At 57.1% G+C, this 25,423-nt stretch overlaps 1 long non-coding RNA gene across 1 annotated transcript in view; it reads left to right on the forward strand.

Moving 5' to 3' along the window:
* The window catches only part of LOC121273156, a 66,173-nt gene that overhangs the window by 34,769 nt on the left and 5,981 nt on the right, over positions 1–25,423 (forward strand). Inside the window, exon 4 of the long non-coding RNA XR_005941952.1 lies at positions 24,808–24,888. This is a non-coding gene — a long non-coding RNA (uncharacterized LOC121273156). The remainder of the gene's footprint in view (positions 1–24,807; positions 24,889–25,423) is intronic.

Here is a 25,423-nt window from a genome sequence, read left to right on the forward strand (position 1 = left end):
CCCCATCCCCACTAAGGCTATATGTACCTTCACCCCACCCCACCCCCACTAGGACTATCTGTACCTTCACCCCACGCCCACTAGGGCTATCTGTACCTTCACCCCACCCCCACTAGGACTATCTGTACCTTCACCCCAACCCCACTAGGGCTATCTGTACCTTCACCCCACCCCCACTAGTGCTATCTGTACCTTCACCCCAACCCACCCCCACTAGGGCTATCTGTACCTTCACCCCACCCCCACTAGGGCTATCTGTACCTTCACCCCACCCCCACTAAGCCTATCGGTACCTTCACCCCACCCGACCCCCACTAGGGCTATCTGTACCTTCACCCCACCCCCACTAGGGCTATCTGTACATTCACCCCACCCTCACTAGGGCCATCTGTACCTTCACCGCACCCCCACCAGGGCTATCTGTACCTTCAACCCACCCCCACTTGGGCTATCTGTACCTTCACCCCACCCCCACTAGGGCTATCTGTACCTTCACCCCAACCCCACTAGGGCTATCTGTACCTTCACCCCACCCCCACTACGGCTATCTGTACCTTCACCCCACACCCACTAGGACTATCTGTACCTTCACCACACCCCACCCCCACTAGGGCTATCTGTACCTTCTCCCCAACCGACCCACACTAGGGCTATCTGCACCTTCACCCCACCCCCACTAGGGCTATCTGTAACTTCACCCAACCCCCACTAGGGCTATCTGTACCTTCACCCGACCCCCACTAGGGCTATCTGTACCTTCACCCCACCCCCACTAAGGCTATCTGTACCTTCACCCCACCCGACCCCCACTTGGGCTATCTGTACCTTCACCCCACCCCCACTAGGGCTATCTGTACCTTCAACCCACCCCCACTTGGGCTATCTGTACCTTCACCCCACCCCCACTAGGGCTATCTGTACCTTCACCCCAACCCCACTAGGGCTATCTGTACCTTCACCCCACCCCCACTACGGCTATCTGTACCTTCACCCCACACCCACTAGGACTATCTGTACCTTCACCACACCCCACCCCCACTAGGGCTATCTGTAACTTCTCCCCAACCGACCCCCACTAGGGCTATCTGCACCTTCACCCCACCCCCACTAGGGCTATCTGTAACTTCACCCAACCCCCACTAGGGCTATCTGTACCTTCACCCGACCCCCACTAGGGCTATCTGTACCTTCACCCCACCCCCACTAGGGCTATCTGTACCTTCACCCCACCCGACCCCCACTTGGGCTATCTGTACCTTCACCCCACCCCCACTAGGGCTATCTGTACCTTCACCCCACCCCCACCCCCACTAGGGCTATCTGTACCTTCACCCCACCCCCACCCCCACTAGGGCTATCTGTACCTTCACCCCACCCCCACCCCCACTAGGGCTATCTGTACCTTCACCCCACCCCCACTAGGGCTATCTGTACCTTCACCCCACCCCCACTAGGGCTATCTGTACCTTCAACCCACCCCACACCCACTAGTGCTCTCTGTACCTACACACAACCCCCACTAGGGCTATCTGTACCTTCACCCCACCCCCACTAGGGCTATCAGTACCTTCACCCCACCCCCACTAGGGCTATCTGTACCTTCACCCCACCCCCACTAGGGCTATCTGTACCTTCACCCCACCCCCACTAGGACTAACTGTACCTTCACCCCACCCCGACCCCCCACAAGTACTCTCTGTACATTCACCCCACCCCCACTAGGGCTATCTGTACCTTCAACCCACCCCACCCCCACTAGTGCTCTCTGTACCTACACACAACCCCCACTAAGGCTATCAGTAACTTCACCCCACCCCCACTAGGGCTATCTGTACCTTCACCCCACCCCCACTAGGGCTATCTGTACCTTCACCCCACCCCCACTAGGACTAACTGTACCTTCACCCCACCCCGACCCCCCACAAGTACTCTTTGTACATTCACCCCACCCCCACTAGGACTATCTGTACCTTCACCCCAACCCACCCCCACTAAGGCTATCTGTACCTTCACCCCCCCATCGACCCCCACCGCAACTAGGGCTAACTGTACCTTAACCACACACCCACTAGGACTATCTGTACCTTCACCCGACCCCACCCCCACTAGGTCTATCTCTACCTTCACCCCACCCCCACCAGGACTATCTGTACCTTCACCCCACCCCAACCCCACTAGGGCTATCTGTACCTTCACCCCACCCCCTCTAGGACTATCTGTACCTTCACCCCACTCCCACTAGGACTATCTGTACCTTCACACCACCCCACCCCCACTACGTCTATCTGTACCTTCACCCCACCCCCACTAGGGCTATCTGTACCTTCACCCCACCCCCACTTGGGCTATCTGTACCTTCACCCCACCCCCACTAGGACTATCTTTACCTTCACCCCTCCCCCACTAGGACCATCTGTACCTTCACCCCACCCCCGCCAGGACTATCTGTACCTTCACCCCACCCCCACTAGGACTATCTGTACCTTCACCCCACCCCCACTAGGGCTATCTGTACCTTCACCCCACCACCACTATGACTATCTGTACCTTCACCCCAATCCCACTAGGGCTATCTGCACCGTCCCCCCACCCCCACTAGCGCTATCTGTACCTTCAACCCACCCCCACTAGGGCTATCTGTACCTTCACCCCACCCCCACCAGGGCTATCTGTACCTTCACACCACACCACCCCCACAAGGGCTATCTGTACCTTTACCCCACCCCACCCCCACTAGGGCTATCTGTACCTTCACCCCACCCCCACTAGGGCTATCTGTACCTTCACCCCACCCCCACTAGGGCTATCTGTACCTTCACCCCACCCCACCCCCACTAGGGCTATCTGTACCTTCACCCCTCCCCCACTAGGGCTATCTGTACCTTCAAGCCACCCCACTAGGGCTATCTGTACCTTCACCCCACCCCACCCCCACTAGGACTATCTGTACCTTCACGCCACCCCCACTAGGACTATCTTTACCTTCACCCCACCCCCACCCCCACTAGGGCTATCTGTACCTTCACCCCACTCCCACTATGACTATCTGCACTTTCCCCCCACCCCCACTATGACTATCTGTACCTTCACCCCCACCCCCACTATGACTATCTGTACCTTCACCCCACCCCCAATAGGGCTATCTGTACCTTCACCCCACCCCCACTAGGGCTATCTGTACCTACACACAACCCCCACTAGGGCTATCTGTACCTTCACCCCACCCCCACTAGGGCTATCAGTACCTTCACCCCACCCCCACTAGGGCTATCTGTACCTTCACCCCACCCCCACTAGGGCTATCTGTACCTTCACCCCACCCCCACTAGGACTAACTGTACCTTCACCCAACCCCGACCCCCCACAAGTACTCTCTGTACATTCACCCCACCCCCACTAGGGCTATCTGTACCTTCACCCTACCCCCACCAGGGCAATCTGTACCTTCACCCAACCCCCACTAGGACTATCGGTACCTTCACCCCACCCCCACTAGGACTATCTGTACCTTCACCCCACCCCCACTAGGTCTATCTGTACCTTCACACCCACCCCCACTAGGGCTATCTGTACCTTCACCCCCACCCCCACTAGGACTATCTGTACCTTCACCCCACCCCCAATAGGAAGATCTGTAACTTCACCCGACCCCCACTAGGACTATCTGAACCTACACCCCATCCCCACTAGGGCTATCTGTACCTTCACCCAACCCCCACTAGGGCTATTTGTACCTTCACCCCACCCCCACTAGGGCTATCTGTACCTTCACCCCACCCATACTAGGGCTATCTGCACCTTCACCCCACCCCCACCACCACTAAAGCTATCTGTACCTTCACCCCACCCCCACCACCACTAAGGCTATCTGTACCTTCACCCCACCCGACCCACACTTGGGCTATCTGCACCTTCACCCCACCCCCACTAGGGCTATCCGTACCTTTACCCCACCCCCACCCCCACTAGGACTATCTGTACCTTCACCCCATCCCCACTAAGGCTATATGTACCTTCACCCCACCCCACCCCCACAAGGACTATCTGTACCTTCACCCCACGCCCACTAGGGCTATCTGTACCTTCACCCCACCCCCACTAGGACTATCTGTACCTTCACCCCAACCCCACTAGGGCTATCTGTACCTTCACCCCACCCCCACTAGTGCTATCTGTACCTTCACCCCAACCCACCCCCACTAGGGCTATCTGTACCTTCACCCCACCCCCACTAGGGCTATCTGTACCTTCACCCCACCCCCACTAAGCCTATCGGTACCTTCACCCCACGCGACCCCCACTAGGGCTATCTGTACCTTCACCCCACCCCCACTAGGGCTATCTGTACATTCACCCCACCCTCACTAGGGCCATCTGTACCTTCACCGCACCCCCACCAGGGCTATCTGTACCTTCAACCCACCCCCACTTGGGCTATCTGTACCTTCACCCCACCCCCACTAGGGCTATCTGTACCTTCACCCCAACCCCACTAGGGCTATCTGTACCTTCACCCCACCCCCACTACGGCTATCTGTACCTTCACCCCACACCCACTAGGACTATCTGTACCTTCACCACACCCCACCCCCACTAGGGCTATCTGTACCTTCTCCCCAACCGACCCCCATTAGGGCTATCTGCACCTTCACCCCACCCCCACTAGGGCTATCTGTAACTTCACCCAACCCCCACTAGGGCTATCTGTACCTTCACCCGACCCCCACTAGGGCTATCTGTACCTTCACCCCACCCCCACTAAGGCTATCTGTACCTTCACCCCACCCGACCCCCACTTGGGCTATCTGTACCTTCACCCCACCCCCACTAGGGCTATCTGTACCTTCAACCCACCCCCACTTGGGCTATCTGTACCTTCACCCCACCCCCACTAGGGCTATCTGTACCTTCACCCCAACCCCACTAGGGCTATCTGTACCTTCACCCCACCCCCACTACGGCTATCTGTACCTTCACCCCACACCCACTAGGAATATCTGTACCTTCACCACACCCCACCCCCACTAGGGCTATCTGTAACTTCTCCCCAACCGACCCCCACTAGGGCTATCTGCACCTTCACCCCACCCCCACTAGGGCTATCTGTAACTTCACCCAACCCCCACTAGAGCTATCTGTACCTTCACCCGACCCCCACTAGGGCTATCTGTACCTTCACCCCACCCCCACTAGGGCTATCTGTACCTTCACCCCACCCGACCCCCACTTGGGCTATCTGTACCTTCACCCCACCCCCACTAGGGCTATCTGTACCTTCACCCCACCCCCACTAGGACTATCTGTACCTTCACGCCACCCCCACTAGGGCTATCTGTACCTTCACCCCACCCCCACTAGGGCTATCTGTACCTTCACCCCACCCCACCCCCACTAGGGCTATCTGTACCTTCACCCCACCCCCACTAGGGCTATCTGTACCTTCGCCCCATCCCACCCCCACTAGGGCTATCTGTACCTTCACCCCACCCCCACCCCCACTAGGGCTATCTGTACCTTCACCCCACCCCCACTATGACTATCTGTACATTCACCCCACCCCCACTAGGGCTATCTGTACCTTCACCCCACCCCCACTATGACTATATGTACCTTCACCCCACCCCCACTAGGGCTATCTGTACCTTCACCCCACCCCCACCCCCACTAGGGCTATCTGTACCTTCACCCCACCCCCACCCCCACTAGGGCTATCTGTAACTTCACCCCACCCCCACCCCCACTAGGGCTATCTGTACCTTCACCCCACCCCCACCCCCACTAGGGCTATCTGTACCTTCACCCCACTCCCACTATGACTATCTGCACTTTCCCCCCACCCCCACTATGACTATCTGTACCTTCACCCCACCCCCACTATGACTATCTGTACCTTCACCCCACCCCCACTAGGGCTATCTGTACCTTCACCCCACCCCCACTAGGGCTATCTGTACCTTCACCCCACCCCCACTAGGGCTATCTGTACCTTCAACCCACCCCACCCCCACTAGTGCTCTCTGTACCTACACACAACCCCCACTAGGGCTATCTGTACCTTCACCCCACCCCCACTAGGGCTATCAGTACCTTCACCCCACCCCCACTAGGGCTATCTGTACCTTCACCCCACCCCCACTAGGGCTATCTGTACCTTCACCCCACCCCCACTAGGACTATCTGTACCTTCACCCCACCCCCACTAGGGCTATCTGTACCTTCACCCCACCACCACTATGACTATCTGTACCTTCACCCCAATCCCACTAGGGCTATCTGCACCGTCCCCCCACCCCCACTAGCGCTATCTGTACCTTCACCCCCCCCCCACTAGGGCTATCTGTACCTTCACCCCACCCCCACCAGGGCTATCTGTACCTTCACACCACACCACCCCCACAAGGGCTATCTGTACCTTTACCCCACCCCACCACCACTAGGGCTATCTGTACCTTCACCCCACCCCCACTAGGGCTATCTGTACCTTCACCCCACCCCCACTAGGGCTATCTGTACCTTCACCCCACCCCACCCCCACTAGGGCTATCTGTACCTTCACCCCTCCCCCACTAGGGCTATCTGTACCTTCAAGCCACCCCACTAGGGCTATCTGTACCTTCACCCCACCCCACCCCCACTAGGACTATCTGTACCTTCACGCCACCCCCACTAGGACTATCTTTACCTTCACCCCACCCCCACCCCCACTAGGGCTATCTGTACCTTCACCCCACTCCCACTATGACTATCTGCACTTTCCCCCCACCCCCACTATGACTATCTGTACCTTCACCCCACCCCCACTATGACTATCTGTACCTACACACAACCCCCACTAGGGCTATCTGTACCTTCACCCCACCCCCACTAGGGCTATCTGTACCTACACACAACCCCCACTAGGGCTATCTGTACCTTCACCCCACCCCCACTAGGGCTATCAGTACCTTCACCCCACCCCCACTAGGGCTATCTGTACCTTCACCCCACCCCCACTAGGGCTATCTGTACCTTCACCCCACCCCCACTAGGACTAACTGTACCTTCACCCAACCCCGACCCCCCACAAGTACTCTCTGTACATTCACCCCACCCCCACTAGGGCTATCTGTACCTTCACCCTACCCCCACCAGGGCAATCTGTACCTTCACCCAACCCCCACTAGGACTATCGGTACCTTCACCCCACCCCCACTAGGACTATCTGTACCTTCACCCCACCCCCACTAGGTCTATCTGTACCTTCACACCCACCCCCACTAGGGCTATCTGTACCTTCACCCAACCCCCACTAGGACTATCTGTACCTTCACCCCACCCCCAATAGGAAGATCTGTAACTTCACCCGACCCCCACTAGGACTATCTGAACCTTCACCCCATCCCCACTAGGGCTATCTGTACCTTCACCCAACCCCCACTAGGGCTATTTGTACCTTCACCCCACCCCCACTAGGGCTATCTGTACCTTCACCCCACCCATACTAGGGCTATCTGCACCTTCACCCCACCCCCACCACCACTAAAGCTATCTGTACCTTCACCCCACCCCCACCACCACTAAGGCTATCTGTACCTTCACCCCACCCGACCCCCACTTGGGCTATCTGCACCTTCACCCCACCCCCACTAGGGCTATCCGTACCTTTACCCCACCCCCACCCCCACTAGGACTATCTGTACCTTCACCCCATCCCCACTAAGGCTATATGTACCTTCACCCCACCCCACCCCCACTAGGACTATCTGTACCTTCACCCCACGCCCACTAGGGCTATCTGTACCTTCACCCCACCCCCACTAGGACTATCTGTACCTTCACCCCAACCCCACTAGGGCTATCTGTACCTTCACCCCACACCCACTAGTGCTATCTGTACCTTCACCCCAACCCACCCCCACTAGGGCTATCTGTACCTTCACCCCACCCCCACTAGGGCTATCTGTACCTTCACCCCACCCCCACTAAGCCTATCGGTACCTTCACCCCACCCGACCCCCACTAGGGCTATCTGTACCTTCACCCCAACCCCACTAGGGCTATCTGTACATTCACCCCACCCTCACTAGGGCCATCTGTACCTTCACCGCACCCCCACCAGGGCTATCTGTACCTTCAACCCACCCCCACTTGTGCTATCTGTACCTTCACCCCACCCCCACTAGGGCTATCTGTACCTTCACCCCAACCCCACTAGGGCTATCTGTACCTTCACCCCACCCCCACTACGGCTATCTGTACCTTCACCCCACACCCACTAGGACTATCTGTACCTTCACCACACCCCACCCCCACTAGGGCTATCTGTACCTTCTCCCCAACCGACCCCCACTAGGGCTATCTGCACCATCACCCCACCCCCACTAGGGCTATCTGTAACTTCACCCAACCCCCACTAGGGCTATCTGTACCTTCACCCGACCCCCACTAGGGCTATCTGTACCTTCTCCCCACCCCCACTAAGGCTATCTGTACCTTCACCCCACCCGACCCCCACTTGGGCTATCTGTACCTTCACCCCACCCCCACTAGGGCTATCTGTACCTTCAACCCACCCCCACTTGGGCTATCTGTACCTTCACCCCACCCCCACTAGGGCTATCTGTACCTTCACCCCAACCCCACTAGGGCTATCTGTACCTTCACCCCACCCCCACTACGGCTATCTGTACCTTCAGCCCACACCCACTAGGACTATCTGTACCTTCACCACACCCCACCCCCACTAGGGCTATCTGTAACTTCTCCCCAACCGACCCCCACTAGGGCTATCTGCACCTTCACCCCACCCCCACTAGGGCTATCTGTAACTTCACCCAACCCCCACTAGGGCTATCTGTACCTTCACCCGACCCCCACTAGGGCTATCTGTACCTTCACCCCACCCCCACTAGGGCTATCTGTACCTTCACCCCACCCGACCCCCACTTGGGCTATCTGTACCTTCACCCCACCCCCACTAGGGCTATCTGTACCTTCACCCCACCCCCACTAGGACTATCTGTACCTTCACGCCACCCCCACTAGGGCTATCTGTACCTTCACCCCACCCCCACTAGGGCTATCTGTACCTTCACCCCACCCCACCCCCACTAGGGCTATCTGTACCTTCACCCCACCCCCACTAGGGCTATCTGTACCTTCACCCCATCCCACCCCCACTAGGGCTATCTGTACCTTCACCCCACCCCCACCCCCACTAGGGCTATCTGTACCTTCACCCCACCCCCACTATGACTATCTGTACCTTCACCCCACCCCCACTAGGGCTATCTGTACCTTCACCCCACCCCCACTATGACTATATGTACCTTCACCCCACCCCCCACTAGGGCTATCTGTACCTTCACCCCACCCCCACCCCCACTAGGGCTATCTGTACCTTCACCCCACCCCCACCCCCACTAGGGCTATCTGTACCTTCACCCCACCCCACCCCCACTAGGGCTATCTGTACCTTCACCCCACCCCCACCCCCACTAGGGCTATCTGTACCTTCACCCCACTCCCACTATGACTATCTGCACTTTCCCCCCACCCCCACTATGACTATCTGTACCTTCACCCCACCCCCACTATGACTATCTGTACCTTCACCCCACCCCCACTAGGGCTATCTGTACCTTCACCCCACCCCCACTAGGGCTATCTGTACCTTCACCCCACCCCCACTAGGGCTATCTGTACCTTCACCCCACCCCACCCCCACTAGGGCTCTCTGTACCTACACACAACCCCCACTAGGGCTATCTGTACCTTCACCCCACCCCCACTAGGGCTCTCTGTACCTTCACCCCACCCCCACTAGGGCTATCTGTACCTTCACCCCACCCCCACTAGGGCTATCTGTACCTTCACCCCACCCCCACTAGGACTAACTGTACCTTCACCCCACCCCGACCCCCCACAAGTACTCTCTGTACATTCACCCCACCCCCACTAGGGCTATCTGTACCTTCAACCCACCCCACCCCCACTAGTGCTCTCTGTACCTACACACAACCCCCACTAAGGCTATCAGTAACTTCACCCCACCCCCACTAGGGCTATCTGTACCTTCACCCCCACCCCCACTAGGGCTATCTGTACCTTCACCCCACCCCCACTAGGACTAACTGTACCTTCACCCCACCCCGACCCCCCACAAGTACTCTTTGTACATTCACCCCACCCCCACTAGGACTATCTGTACCTTCACCCCAACCCACCCCCACTAAGGCTATCTGTACCTTCACCCCCCCATCGACCCCCACCGCAACTAGGGCTAACTGTACCTTAACCACACACCCACTAGGACTATCTGTACCTTCACCCGACCCCACCCCCACTAGGTCTATCTCTACCTTCACCCCACCCCCACCAGGGCTATCTGTACCTTCACCCCACCCCACCCCCACTAGGGCTATCTGTACCTTCACCCCACCCCCTCTAGGACTATCTGTACCTTCACCCCACTCCCACTAGGACTATCTGTACCTTCACACCACCCCACCCCCACTACGTCTATCTGTACCTTCACCCCACCCCCACTAGGGCTATCTGTACCTTCACCCCACCCCCACTTGGGCTATCTGTACCTTCACCCCACCCCCACTAGGACTATCTTTACCTTCACCCCTCCCCCACTAGGACCATCTGTACCTTCACCCCACCCCCGCCAGGACTATCTGTACCTTCACCCCACCCCCACTAGGACTATCTGTACCTTCACCCCACCCCCACTAGGGCTATCTGTACCTTCACCCCACCACCACTATGACTATCTGTACCTTCACCCCAATCCCACTAGGGCTATCTGCACCGTCCCCCCACCCCCACTAGCGCTATCTGTACCTTCACCCCACCCCCACTAGGGCTATCTGTACCTTCACCCCACCCCCACCAGGGCTATCTGTACCTTCACACCACACCACCCCCACAAGGGCTATCTGTACCTTTACCCCACCCCACCACCACTAGGGCTATCTGTACCTTCACCCCACCCCCACTAGGGCTATCTGTACCTTCACCCCACCCCACCCCCACTAGGGCTATCTGTACCTTCACCCCTCCCCCACTAGGGCTATCTGTACCTTCAAGCCACCCCACTAGGGCTATCTGTACCTTCACCCCACCCCACCCCCACTAGGACTATCTGTACCTTCACGCCACCCCCACTAGGACTATCTTTACCTTCACCCCACCCCCACCCCCACTAGGGCTATCTGTACCTTCACCCCACTCCCACTATGACTATCTGCACTTTCCCCCCACCCCCACTATGACTATCTGTACCTTCACCCCACCCCCACTATGACTATCTGTACCTTCACCCCACCCCCACTAGGGCTATCTGTACCTTCACCCCACCCCCACTAGGGCTATCTGTACCTACACACAACCCCCACTAGGGCTATCTGTACCTTCACACCACCCCCACTAGGGCTATCAGTACCTTCACCCCACCCCCACTAGGGCTATCTGTACCTTCACCCCACCCCCACTAGGGCTATCTGTACCTTCACCCCACCCCCACTAGGACTAACTGTACCTTCACCCCACCCCGACCCCCCACAAGTACTCTCTGTACATTCACCCCACCCCCACTAGGGCTATCTGTACCTTCAACCCACCCCACCCCCACTAGTGCTCTCTGTACCTACACACAACCCCCACTAAGGCTATCAGTAACTTCACCCCACCCCCACTAGGGCTATCTGTACCTTCACCCCACCCCCACTAGGGCTATCTGTACCTTCACCCCACCCCCACTAGGACTAACTGTACCTTCACCCCACCCCGACCCGCCACAAGTACTCTTTGTACATTCACCCCACCCCCACTAGGACTATCTGTACCTTCACCCCAACCCACCCCCACTAAGGCTATCTGTACCTTCACCCCCCCATCGACCCCCACCGCAACTAGGGCTAACTGTACCTTAACCACACACCCACTAGGACTATCTGTACCTTCACCCGACCCCACCCCCACTAGGTCTATCTCTACCTTCACCCCACCCCCACCAGGACTATCTGTACCTTCACCCCACCCCACCCCCACTAGGGCTATCTGTACCTTCACCCCACCCCCTCTAGGACTATCTGTACCTTCACCCCACTCCCACTAGGACTATCTGTACCTTCACACCACCCCACCCCCACTACGTCTATCTGTACCTTCACCCCACCCCCACTAGGGCTATCTGTACCTTCACCCCACCCCCACTTGGGCTATCTGTACCTTCACCCCACCCCCACTAGGACTATCTTTACCTTCACCCCTCCCCCACTAGGACCATCTGTACCTTCACCCCACCCCCGCCAGGACTATCTGTACCTGCACCCCACCCCCACTAGGACTATCTGTACCTTCACCCCACCCCCACTAGGGCTATCTGTACCTTCACCCCACCACCACTATGACTATCTGTACCTTCACCCCAATCCCACTACGGCTATCTGCACCGTCACCCCACCCCCACTAGCGCTATCTGTACCTTCACCCCACCCCCACTAGGGCTATCTTTACCTTCACACCACCCCCACCAGGGCTATCTGTACCTTCACACCACACCACCCCCACTAGGGCTATCTGTACCTTTACCCCACCCCACCACCACTAGGGCTATCTGTACCTTCACCCCACCCCCACTAGGGCTATCTGTACCTTCACCCCACCCCCACTAGGGCTATCTGTACCTTCACCCCACCCCACCCCCACTAGGGCTATCTGTACCTTCACCCCTCCCCCACTAGGGCTATCTGTACCTTCAAGCCACCCCACTAGGGCTATCTGTACCTTCACCCCACCCCACCCCCACTAGGACTATCTGTACCTTCACGCCACCCCCACTAGGACTATCTTTACCTTCACCCCACCCCCACTAGGACTATCTGTACCTTTACCCCACCCCACTAGGGCTATCTGTACCTTCACCCCACCCCACCCCCAGTAGGGCTCTCTGTACCTACACACAACCCCCACTCGGGCTCTCTGTACCTTCACCCCACCCCCACTAGGGCTCTCTGTACCTACACACAACCCCCACTAGGACTATCTGTACCTTCACCCCACCCACACTAGGGCTATCTGTACCTTCACCCCACCCCCACTAGGACTATCTGTACCTTCACCCCACCCCGACCCCCACAATTACTCTCTGTACATTCACCCCACCCCCACTAGGACTATCTGTACCTTCACACCAACCCACCCTCACTAAGGCTATCTGTACCTTCACCCCCCCATCGACCCCACCCCAACTAGGGCTAACTGTACCATAACCCCACACCCACTAGGGCTATCTCTACCTTCACCCCACCCCCACTAGGGCTATCTGTACCTTCACCCCACCCCCACTATGACTATCTGTACCTTCACCCCACCCCCACGAGGGCTATCTGTACCTTCACCCCACCCCTACTAGGGCTATCTGTACCTTCACCCCCTCCCCACCCCCACTAGGGCTATCTGTACCTTCACCCCAACGCACCCACACAAGATCTATCTGTACCTTTTCCCCACCCAACCCCCACTAGGGCTATCTGTACCTTTCCCCCACCCAACCCCCACTAGGACTATCTGTACCTTCAAACCACCCCACATGCACTAGGGCTATCTTTACCTTCACCCCACCCCACCCCACTAGGGCTATCTGTACATTCAACCCACCCCCACAAGGGCTATCTGTACATTCACCCCACCCCCAATAGGGCTATCTGTACCTTCACCCCACCCCCCAATAGGGCTATCTGTACCTTCACCCCACCCCACCCCCACTAGGTCTATCTGTACCTTCACCCCACCCCCACTAGGGCTATCTGTAACTTCACCCCACCCCCACTAGGGCTATCTGTACCTTCCCCCAACCCCACCCCCAAAAGAGCTATTTGTACCTTCACCCCACCCCAACAAGGGCTATCTGTACCTTCACCCCACCCCACCCCCACATGGACTATCTGTACCTTCACCCCACCGCCACTAGGGCTACCTGTACCTTCACCCCACCCCACCCCCTCTAGGACTATCTGTACCTTCACCCCATCCCCGTCTAGGACTATCTGTACCTTCACCCCACACCCACTAGGGATATCTGTACCTTCACCCCACGCCCACTAGGGCTATCTGTACCTTCACCCCACCCCCACTCGGGCTATCTGTACCTTCACCCCACTCCCAATAGGGCTATCTGTACCTTCCCGCAACCCCCTTCCAAAAGGGCTATTTGTACCTTCACCCCACCCCCACAAGGGCTATCTGTACCTTCACCCCACCGCCACTAGGGCTACCTGTACCTTCACCCCACCCCACCCCCACTAGGACTATCTGTACCTTCACCCCATCCCCGTCTAGGACTATCTGTACCTTCACCCCACACCCACTAGGGATATGTGTGCCTTCACCCCAATCCCACTAGGGCTATCTTTACCTTCACCCCACCCTCACTAGGGCTATCTGTACCTTCACCCCACCCCCACTAGGGCTATCTGTACCTTCACCCCTCCCCACATCCACTAGGTCTATCTGTACCTTCACACCACCCCAACCCCCACTTGGTTTATCTGTACCTTCACCCCAACCCACCCACACTAGTTCTATCTCTACCTTTCCCCTACCCAACCCCCACTAGGACTATCTGTACCTTCAACCAACCCCAACCCCATAGGACTATCTGTACTTTCAAACCACCCCACCTGCACTAGGGCTATCTGTACCTTCACCCCACCCCCACTAGGGCTATCTGTACCTTCACCCCACCCCCACTAGGACTATCTGTACCTTCACTCCACCCCACCCCCACTACGGCTATCTGTACATTCACACCATCCCACCCGCACTGGGGCTATCTGTACCTTCACCCCACCCCCACCAGTGCTATCTGTACCTTCACCCCACCCCAACCACAATAGGGCTATCTGTACCTTCACCCCACCCCCAATAGGGCTATCTGTACCTTCTCCCAACCCCAAACCCCACAAGTGCTATCTGTACCTTCACCCCACCCCCTCTAGGACTATCTGTACCTTCACCCCATCCCCGTCTAGGACTATCTGTACCTTCACCCCACACCCACTAGGGATATCTGTACCTTCACCCCACGCCCACTAGGGCTATCTGTACCTTCACCCCACCCCCACTCGGGCTATCTGTACCTTCACCCCACTCCCAATAGGGCTATCTGTACCTTCCCGCAACCCCCTTCCAAAAGGGCTATTTGTACCTTCACCCCACCCCCACAAGGGCTATCTGTACCTTCACCCCACCGCCGCTAGGGCTACCTGTACCTTCACCCCACCCCACCCCCACTAGGACTATCTGTACCTTCACCCCATCCCCGTCTAGGACTATCTGTACCTTCACCCCACACCCACTAGGGATATGTGTGCCTTCACCCCAATCCCACTAGGGCTATCTTTACCTTCACCCCACCCTCACTAGGGCTATCTGTACCTTCACCCCACCCCCACTAGGGCTATCTGTACCTTCACCCCACCCCACATCCACTAGGTCTATCTGTACCTTCACACCACCCCAACCCCCACTTGGTTTATCTGTACCTTCACCCCAACCCACCCACACTAGTTCTATCTCTACCTTTCCCCTACCCAACCCCCACTAGGACTATCTGTACCTTCAACCAACCCCAACCCCAAAGGACTATCTGTACCTTCAAACCACCCCACCTGCACTAGGGCTATCTGTACCTTCACCCCACCCCCACTAGGGCTATCTGTACCTTCACCCCACCCCCACTAGGACTATCTGTACCTTCACTCCACCCCACCCCCACTACGGCTATCTGTACATTCACACCATCCCACCCGCACTGGGGCTATCTGTACCTTCACCCCACCCCCACCAGTGCTATCTGTACCTTCACCCCACCCCAACCACAATAGGGCTATCTGTACCTTCACCCCACCCCCAATAGGGCTATCTGTACCTTCTCCCAACCCCACCCCCACAAGGGCTATCTGTACCTTCACCCCACACCCTCTAGGACTATCTGTACCTTCCCCCCACCCCACCTCCACTAGGTATATCTGTACCTTCACCCCACCCCACCCCCACTAAGGCTATCTGTACCTTCACCCCACCCCCACAAGGGCTATCTGTACCTTCACCCCACCCCACCCCCACATGGACTATCTGTACCTTCACCCCACCGCCACTAGGGCTACCTGTACCTTCACCCCACCCCACCCCCTCTAGGACTATCTGTACCTTCACCCCATCCCCGTCTAGGACTATCTGTACCTTCACCCCACACCCACTAGGGATATCTGTACCTTCACCCCACGCCCACTAGGGCTATCTGTACCCTCACCCCACCCCCACTCGGGCTATCTGTACCTTCACCCCACTCCCAATAGGGCTATCTGTACCTTCCCGCAACCCCCTTCCAAAAGGGCTATTTGTACCTTCACCCCACCCCCACAAGGGCTATCTGTACCTTCACCCCACCGCCACTAGGGCTACCTGTACCTTCACCCCACCCCACCCCCACTAGGACTATCTGTACCTTCACCCCATCCCCGTCTAGGACTATCTGTACCTTCACCCCACACCCACTAGGGATATGTGTGCCTTCACCCCAATCCCACTAGGGCTATCTTTACCTTCACCCCACCCTCACTAGGGCTATCTGTACCTTCACCCCACCCCCACTAGGGCTATCTGTACCTTCACCCCTCCCCACATCCACTAGGTCTATCTGTACCTTCACACCACCCCAACCCCCACTTGGTTTATCTGTACCTTCACCCCAACCCACCCACACTAGTTCTATCTCTACCTTTCCCCTACCCAACCCCCACTAGGACTATCTGTACCTTCAACCAACCCCAACCCCATAGGACTATCTGTACTTTCAAACCACCCCACCTGCACTAGGGCTATCTGTACCTTCACCCCACCCCCACTAGGGCTATCTGTACCTTCACCCCACCCCCACTAGGACTATCTGTACCTTCACTCCACCCCACCCCCACTACGGCTATCTGTACATTCACACCATCCCACCCGCACTGGGGCTATCTGTACCTTCACCCCACCCCCACCAGTGCTATCTGTACCTTCACCCCACCCCAACCACAATAGGGCTATCTGTACCTTCACCCCACCCCCAATAGGGCTATCTGTACCTTCTCCCAACCCCAAACCCCACAAGTGCTATCTGTACCTTCACCCCACCCCCTCTAGGACTATCTGTACCTTCACCCCATCCCCGTCTAGGACTATCTGTACCTTCACCCCACACCCACTAGGGATATCTGTACCTTCACCCCACGCCCACTAGGGCTATCTGTACCTTCACCCCACCCCCACTCGGGCTATCTGTACCTTCACCCCACTCCCAATAGGGCTATCTGTACCTTCCCGCAACCCCCTTCCAAAAGGGCTATTTGTACCTTCACCCCACCCCCACAAGGGCTATCTGTACCTTCACCCCACCGCCACTAGGGCTACCTGTACCTTCACCCCACCCCACCCCCACTAGGACTATCTGTACCTTCACCCCATCCCCGTCTAGGACTATCTGTACCTTCACCCCACACCCACTAGGGATATGTGTGCCTTCACCCCAATCCCACTAGGGCTATCTTTACCTTCACCCCACCCTCACTAGGGCTATCTGTACCTTCACCCCACCCCCACTAGGGCTATCTGTACCTTCACCCCACCCCACATCCACTAGGTCTATCTGTACCTTCACACCACCCCAACCCCCACTTGGTTTATCTGTACCTTCACCCCAACCCACCCACACTAGTTCTATCTCTACCTTTCCCCTACCCAACCCCCACTAGGACTATCTGTACCTTCAACCAACCCCAACCCCAAAGGACTATCTGTACCTTCAAACCACCCCACCTGCACTAGGGCTATCTGTACCTTCACCCCACCCCCACTAGGGCTATCTGTACCTTCACCCCACCCCCACTAGGACTATCTGTACCTTCACTCCACCCCACCCCCACTACGGCTATCTGTACATTCACACCATCCCACCCGCACTGGGGCTATCTGTACCTTCACCCCACCCCCACCAGTGCTATCTGTACCTTCACCCCACCCCAACCACAATAGGGCTATCTGTACCTTCACCCCACCCCCAATAGGGCTATCTGTACCTTCTCCCAACCCCACCCCCACAAGGGCTATCTGTACCTTCACCCCACACCCTCTAGGACTATCTGTACCTTCCCCCCACCCCACCTCCACTAGGTATATCTGTACCTTCACCCCACCCCACCCCCACTAAGGCTATCTGTACCTTCACCCCACCCCCACAAGGGCTATCTGTACCTTCACCCCACCGCCACTAGGGCTATCTGTACCTTCACCCCACCCCCACAAGGGCTATCTGTACCTTCACCCCACCGCCACTAGGGCTATCTGTACCTTCACCCCACCCCACCCCCACTAGGGCTATCTGTACGTTCACCCCACCCCCCAACTAGGGATATGTGTGCCTTCACCCCAATCCCACTAGGGCTACCTGTACCTTCACCCCACCCCACCCCCACTAGGACTATCTGTACCTTCACCCCATCCCCGTCTAGGACTATCTGTACCTTCACCCCACACCCACTAGGGATATGTGTGCCTTCACCTCAATCCCACTAGGGCTATCTGTACCTTCACCCCAACCCCCACTAGGGCTATCTGTACCTTCACCCCACCCCACTTCCACTAGGTCTATCTGTACCTTCACACCACCCACACCCCCCACTTGGTTTATCTGTACCTTCTCCCCAACCGACCCACATTAGTTCTATCTGTACCTTTCCCCTACCCAATCCCCACTAGGTCTATCTGTACCTTCAACCAACCCCAACCCCATAGGACTATCTGTACCTTCAACACACCCCACCCGCACTAGGGCTATCTTTACCTTCACCCCACCTTCACTAGGTCTAACTGTACCTTCACCCCCACCCCACACCCACTACGGCTATCTGTACATTCACACCATCGCACCCGCACAGGGACTATCTGTACCTTCCCCCCACCCCCACCAGTGCTATCTGTACCTTCACCCAACCCCACCCCCACAAGGGCTATCTGTACCTTAACCCCAACCCCCCCCCACTAGGTATATCTGTACCTTCTCCCCACCCCACCTCCTCTAGGTCTATCTGTACCTTCACCCCACCCCACCCCACTAGGGCTATCTGTACCTTCACCCCACCACCACTAGGGCTATCTGTACCTTCACCCCACCCCCACTAGGGCTATCTGTACCTTCACCACACCCCACCCCAACTAGGGCTATCTGTACCTTCACCCCACCCCCACTAGGGCTATCTGTACCTTTACCCCACACCACCCCCACTACGGCTATCTGTACCTTCACCCCACCCCACCCCGACTAGGACTATCTGTACCTTCACCCCACCCCACCCCCCACTAGGGCTATCTGTACCTTCACCCCTCCCCCACTAGGGCTATCTGTACCTTTACCCCACCCCACCCCCACTACGGCTATCTGTACCTTCACCCCACCCCCACTAGGGCTATCTGTACCTTCACCCCACCCCCACTAGGGCTATCTGTACCTTCACCCCACCCCACCCACACTACGGCTATCTGTACCTTCACCCCACCCCACCCTGACTAGGACTATCTGTACCTTCACCCCACCCCACCCCCACTAGGGCTATCTGTACCTTCACCCCACCCCCACTTGGGCTATCTGTACCTTCACCCCTCCCCCACTAGGACTATCTTTACCTTCGCCCCACCCCCACTCGGACTATCTGTACCTTCACCCCACCCGAGCCAACTAGGGCTATCTGTACCTTTACCCGACCCCCACTAGGGCTATCTGTACCTTCACCCCACCCCCACTAAGGCTATATGTACCTTCACCCCACCCGACCCCCAGTAGGGTTATCTGTACCTTCACCCCACACCCACTAGGGCTATCTGTACCTTCACCCCACTCCCACTAGGGCTATCTGTACCTTCACCCCACCCCCACTAGGGCTATCTGTACCTTCACCCCACCCCCACTAGTGCTATCTGTACCTTCACACCAACCCACCCCAACTAGGGCTATCTGTGCCTTCACCCCACCCCCACTAGGGCTATCTGTACCTTCACCCCACCCCCACTAAGGCTATCTTTACCTTCACCCCACCCGACCCCCACTAGGGCTATCTGTACCTTCACCCCACCCCCACTAGGGCTATCTGTACCTTCACCCCACCCCTACTAGGACTATCTGTACATTCACCCCACCCCCACTAGGGCTATCTGTACCTTCACGGCACCCCCACTAGGGCTATCTGTACCTTCACCCCACCCCCACTTGGGCTATCTGTACCTTCACCCCACCCCCACTAGGGCTATCTGTACCTTCACCCCACCCCCACTAGGGCTATCTGTACCTTCACCCCACACCCACTAGGACTATCTGTACCTTCACCACACCCCACCCCCACTAAGGCTATCTGTACCTTCACCCCACCCCCACTAGGGCTATCTGTACCTTCACCCCACCCCCACCCCCACTAGGGCTATCTGTACCTTCTCCCCAACCGACCCCCACTAGGGCTATCTGCACCTTCACCCCACCCCCACTATGGCTATCTGTAACTTCACCCCAACCCCACTAGGGCTATCTGTACCTTCACCCCACCCCCACTAAGGCTATCTGTACCTTCACCCGACCCCCACTAGGGCTATCTGTACCTTCACCCCACCCCCACTAAGGCTATCTGTACCTTCACCCCACCCGACCCTCACTAGGGCTATCTGTACCTTCACCCCACCCCCACTTGGGTTATCTGTACCTTCAAACCACCCCCATTAGGACTATCTGTACCTTCACCCCACCCCCACTAGGGCTATCTGTACCTTCACCCCACCCCCACTAGGGCTATCTGTACCTTCACCCCACCCCACCCACAATAGGGCTATCTGTACCTTCACCCCAACACCACTAGTACTATCTGTACCTTCACCCCACCCCGACCCCCACAAGTACTCTCTGTACATTCACCCCACCCCAACTAGGACTATCTGTACCTTCACCCCAACCCACTCCCACTAGGGCTATCTGTACCTTCACCCCCCCATCGACCCCCACCCCAACTAGGGCTAACTGTACCTTAACCCCACACCCACTAGGGCTATCTGTACCTTCACCCCAACCCCACTAGGGCTATCTGTACCTTCACCCCACCCCCACTAGGACTATCTGTACCTTCACCCCACCCCAACCTCACTAGGGCTATCTGTACCTTCACCCCACCCCCACGAGGACTATCTGTACCTTCACCCCACCACACCCCCACTAGGTCTATCTGTACCTTCACCCCACCCCCACTAGTGCTATCTGTACCTTCACCCCACCCGCACTATGACTATCTGTAACTTCACCCCACCCCCACGAGGGCTATCTGTACCTTCACCCCACCCCCACTAGGGCTATCTGTACCTTCACCCCCTCCCCACCCCCACTAGGGCTATCTGTACCTTCACCCCAACGCACCCACACAAGATCTATCTGTACCTTTCCCCCACCCAACCCCCACAAGGGCTATCTGTACCTTTCCCCCACCCAACCCCCACTAGGACTATCTGTACCTTCAAACCACCCCACATGCACTAGGGCTATCTTTACCTTCACCCCACCCCACCCCTCTAGGGCTATCTGTACCTTCACCCCACCCCCAATAGGGCTATCTGTACATTCAACCCACCCCTACAAGGGCTGTCTGTACCTTCACCCCACCCCCACTAGGGCTATCTGTACCTTCACCCCACCCCCCAATAGGGCTATCTGTACCTTCACCCCACCCCACCCCCACTAGGGCTATCTGTACCTTCACCCCACCCCACCCCCACTAGGGCTATCTGTACCTTCACCCCACCCCCAACTAGGGCTATCTGTAACTTCACCCCACCCCCACTAGGGCTATCTGTACCTTCCCCCAACCCCACCCCCAAAAGGGCTATTTGTACCTTCACCCCACCCCCACAAGGGCTATCTGTACCTTCACCCCACCCCACCCCCACATGGACTATCTGTACCTTCACCCCACCCCCACTAGGGCTACCTGTACCTTCACCCCACCCCACACCCTCTAGGACTATCTGTACCTTCACCCCATCCCCGTCTAGGACTATCTGTACCTTCACCCCACACCCACTAGGGATATCTGTACCTTCACCCCACCCCCACTAGGGCTATCTGTACCTTCACCCCACCCCCAATAGGGCTATCTGTACCTTCCCGCAACCCCCTTCCAAAAGGGCTATTTGTACCTTCACCCCACCCCTACAAGGGATATCTGTACCTTCACCCCACCGCCACTAGGGCTACCTGTACCTTCACCCCACCCCACCCCCACTAGGACTATCTGTACCTTCACCCCATCCCCGTCTAGGACTATCTGTACCTTCACCCCACACCCACTAGGGATATGTGTGCCTTCACCCCAATCCCATTAGGCCTATCTTTACCTTCACCCCACCCTCACTAGGGCTATCTGTACCTTCACCCCACCCCCACTAGGGCTATCTGTACCTTCACCCCACCCCACATCCACTAGGTCTATCTGTACCTTCACACCACCCCCACCCCCACTTGGTTTATCTGTACCTTCACCCCAACCCACCCACACTAGTTCTATCTCTACCTTTCCCCTACCCAACCCCCACTAGGACTATCTGTACCTTCAACCAACCCCAACCCCATAGGACTATCTGTACCTTCAAACCACCCCACCTGCACTAGGGCTATCTGTACCTTCACCCCACCCCCACTAGGGCTATCTGTACCTTCACCCCACCCGCACTAGGTCTATCTGTACCTTCACCCCCACCCCACCCTCACTACGGCTATCTGTACATTCACACCATCCCACCCGCACTGGGGCTATCTCTACCTTCACCCCACCCCCACCAGTGCTATCTGTACCTTCACCCCACCCCAACCACAATAGGGCTATCTGTACCTTCACCCCACCCCCAATAGGGCTATCTGTACCTTCTCCCAACCCCACCCCCACAAGGGCTATCTGTACCTTCACCCCACCCCTACTAGGGCTATCTGTACCTTCACCCCACCCCACCTCCACTAGGTATATCTGTATCTTCACACAATCCGGACCCCCACTTGGTCTATCTGTACCTTCACCCCAACCCACCCACACTAGATCTTTCTGTACCTTTCTCCCACCCAACCCCCACTAGGACTATCTGTACCTTCAAACCACCCCACATGCACTAGGGCTATCTTTACCTTCACCCCACCCCACCCCTCTAGGGCTATCTGTACCTTCACCCCACCCTGCCCCACTAGGGCTATCTGTACCTTCACCCCACCCCACCCCCACTAGGGCTATCTGTACCTTCACCCCACCCCCAATAGGGCTATCTGTACCTTCCCACAACCCCACAAGGGCTATCTGTACCTTCACCCCACCCCCACTAGGGCTATCTCTACCTTCACCCCACTCCCACTAGGGCTATCTGTACCTTCACCCCAACCCCACTAGGGCTATCTGTATCTTCACCGCTCCACACCCCCACTAGGACTATCTGTACCTTCACCCCATCCCCGTCTAGGACTATCTGTACCTTCACCCCCACCTCCACTAGGTCTATCTGTACCTTCACACCACCCCCACCCCCACTTGGTCTATCTGTACCTTCACCCCAACCCACCCACACTAGTTCTATCTGTACCTTTCCCCTAACCAACCCCCTCTAGGACTATCTGTACCTTCAACCAACCCCAACCCCATAGGCCTATCTGTACCTTCAACCCACCCCACCCGCACTAGGGCTATCTGTACCTTCACCCCACCCCCACTAGGGCTATCTGTACCTTCACCCCACACCACTAGGGCTATCTGTACCTTCACCCCACCCCCACTAGGGCTATCTGTACCTTCACCCCACACCACTAGGGCTATCTGTACCTTCACCCCACCCCACCCCACTTGGGCTATCTGTACCTTTGCCCCACTCCCACCCCCACTAGGGCTATCTGTACCTTCACCCCACCCCCACTAGGGCTATCTATACCTTCACCCCACCCCCACTAGGTCTATCTGTACCTTCACCCCCACCCCACCCCCACTACGGCTATCTGTACATTCACACCGTCCCACCTGCACTGGGGCTATATTTATCTTCACCCCACCCTCACCACTGCTATCTGTACCTTCACCCCACCCCAACTCCAATAGGGCTATCTGTACCTTCACCCCACCCCCAATAGGGCTATCTGTACCTTCTCCCAACCCCACCCCCACTCGGGCTATCTGTACCTTCACCCCACCACCCCCCCGACTATCTGTACCTTCACCCCACCCCCGCTAGGGCTATCTGTGTCTTCACCCCACCCCCACTAGGGCTATCTGAACCTTCACCCCACCCCCACTAGGGCTATCTGTACCTTCACCCCACCCCAACCCCACTAGGGATATCTGTACCTTCCTCCAAATCCACCCCCAATTAGGACTATATCTACCTTCACACTCCCTCACCCACACACGGGCTGTCTGTGCATTCACGCCAACCCCACTAGTGCTATATGTACCATCACCCCACCCCACCCCCACTAGGGCTATCTCTACCTTCACCCCACCCCCACTAGGGCTATCTGTACTTTCACCCCACCCCTCCACACCCACTCTAGGGCTATCTGTACATTCACCCCAAACCACCCCCACTAGGTATATCTGTACCTTTCTACCTGTAACTAGCACATTCCTTATGATAATATCACCATCTTCAACACCTCTTTTTTCTTTTTATCTGTGACATTTTTTTGTGATCTCCACCTATCACTGGCACTCGATGCAGCTCTACGTGTCACACCACGAGGGTCCTCGATCAGCATGATTCTCAGCTCCTTCCTCATCCTCCTCGGGACTCTGGGTATGGGTGAGTGACACATCCTGGGGAAGAGAAAGGGGAGGGTGGGGAGGCAGAGACGGGGGTTGGGGGGGGAGAGAGAGAGAGAGAGAGAGAGAAAGAGAGAGGGAGAGACAGAGAGAGAGAGACAGAGAAAGAGAGAGAGACAGAGATAGAGAGAGAGAGAGAGACTGAGACACAGAGAAAGAGACATAGAGAGAAAGAGAGAGAGAGACAGAGATAGAGAGAGAGAGAGACTGAGACACAGAGAAAGAGACATAGAGAGAAAGAGAGAGAGAGACAGAGAGAGAGAGAGAGAGACAGAGAGAGACAGAGAGAGACAGAGAGAGACAGAGAGGGAGAGAGAAAGAGAGAGAGAGAGGGAGAGAGACAGAGAGGCACAGAGAGAGAGGGAGAGACAGAGGGAGAGAGAGAGACAAAGAGAGGCAGAGAGAGAAGAGACTGAGGGAGAGACAGAGAGAGAGACAGAGAGAGTGACAGAGAGAGACTGAAAGAGTGAGGGAGAGCGAGGGAGAAAGAGAGAGAGAGAGACTGAGGGAGAGAT

Source organism: Carcharodon carcharias, chromosome 40 (assembly GCF_017639515.1).
Source record: "Carcharodon carcharias isolate sCarCar2 chromosome 40, sCarCar2.pri, whole genome shotgun sequence".
Taxonomy (NCBI): Eukaryota; Metazoa; Chordata; class Chondrichthyes; order Lamniformes; family Lamnidae; genus Carcharodon; species Carcharodon carcharias.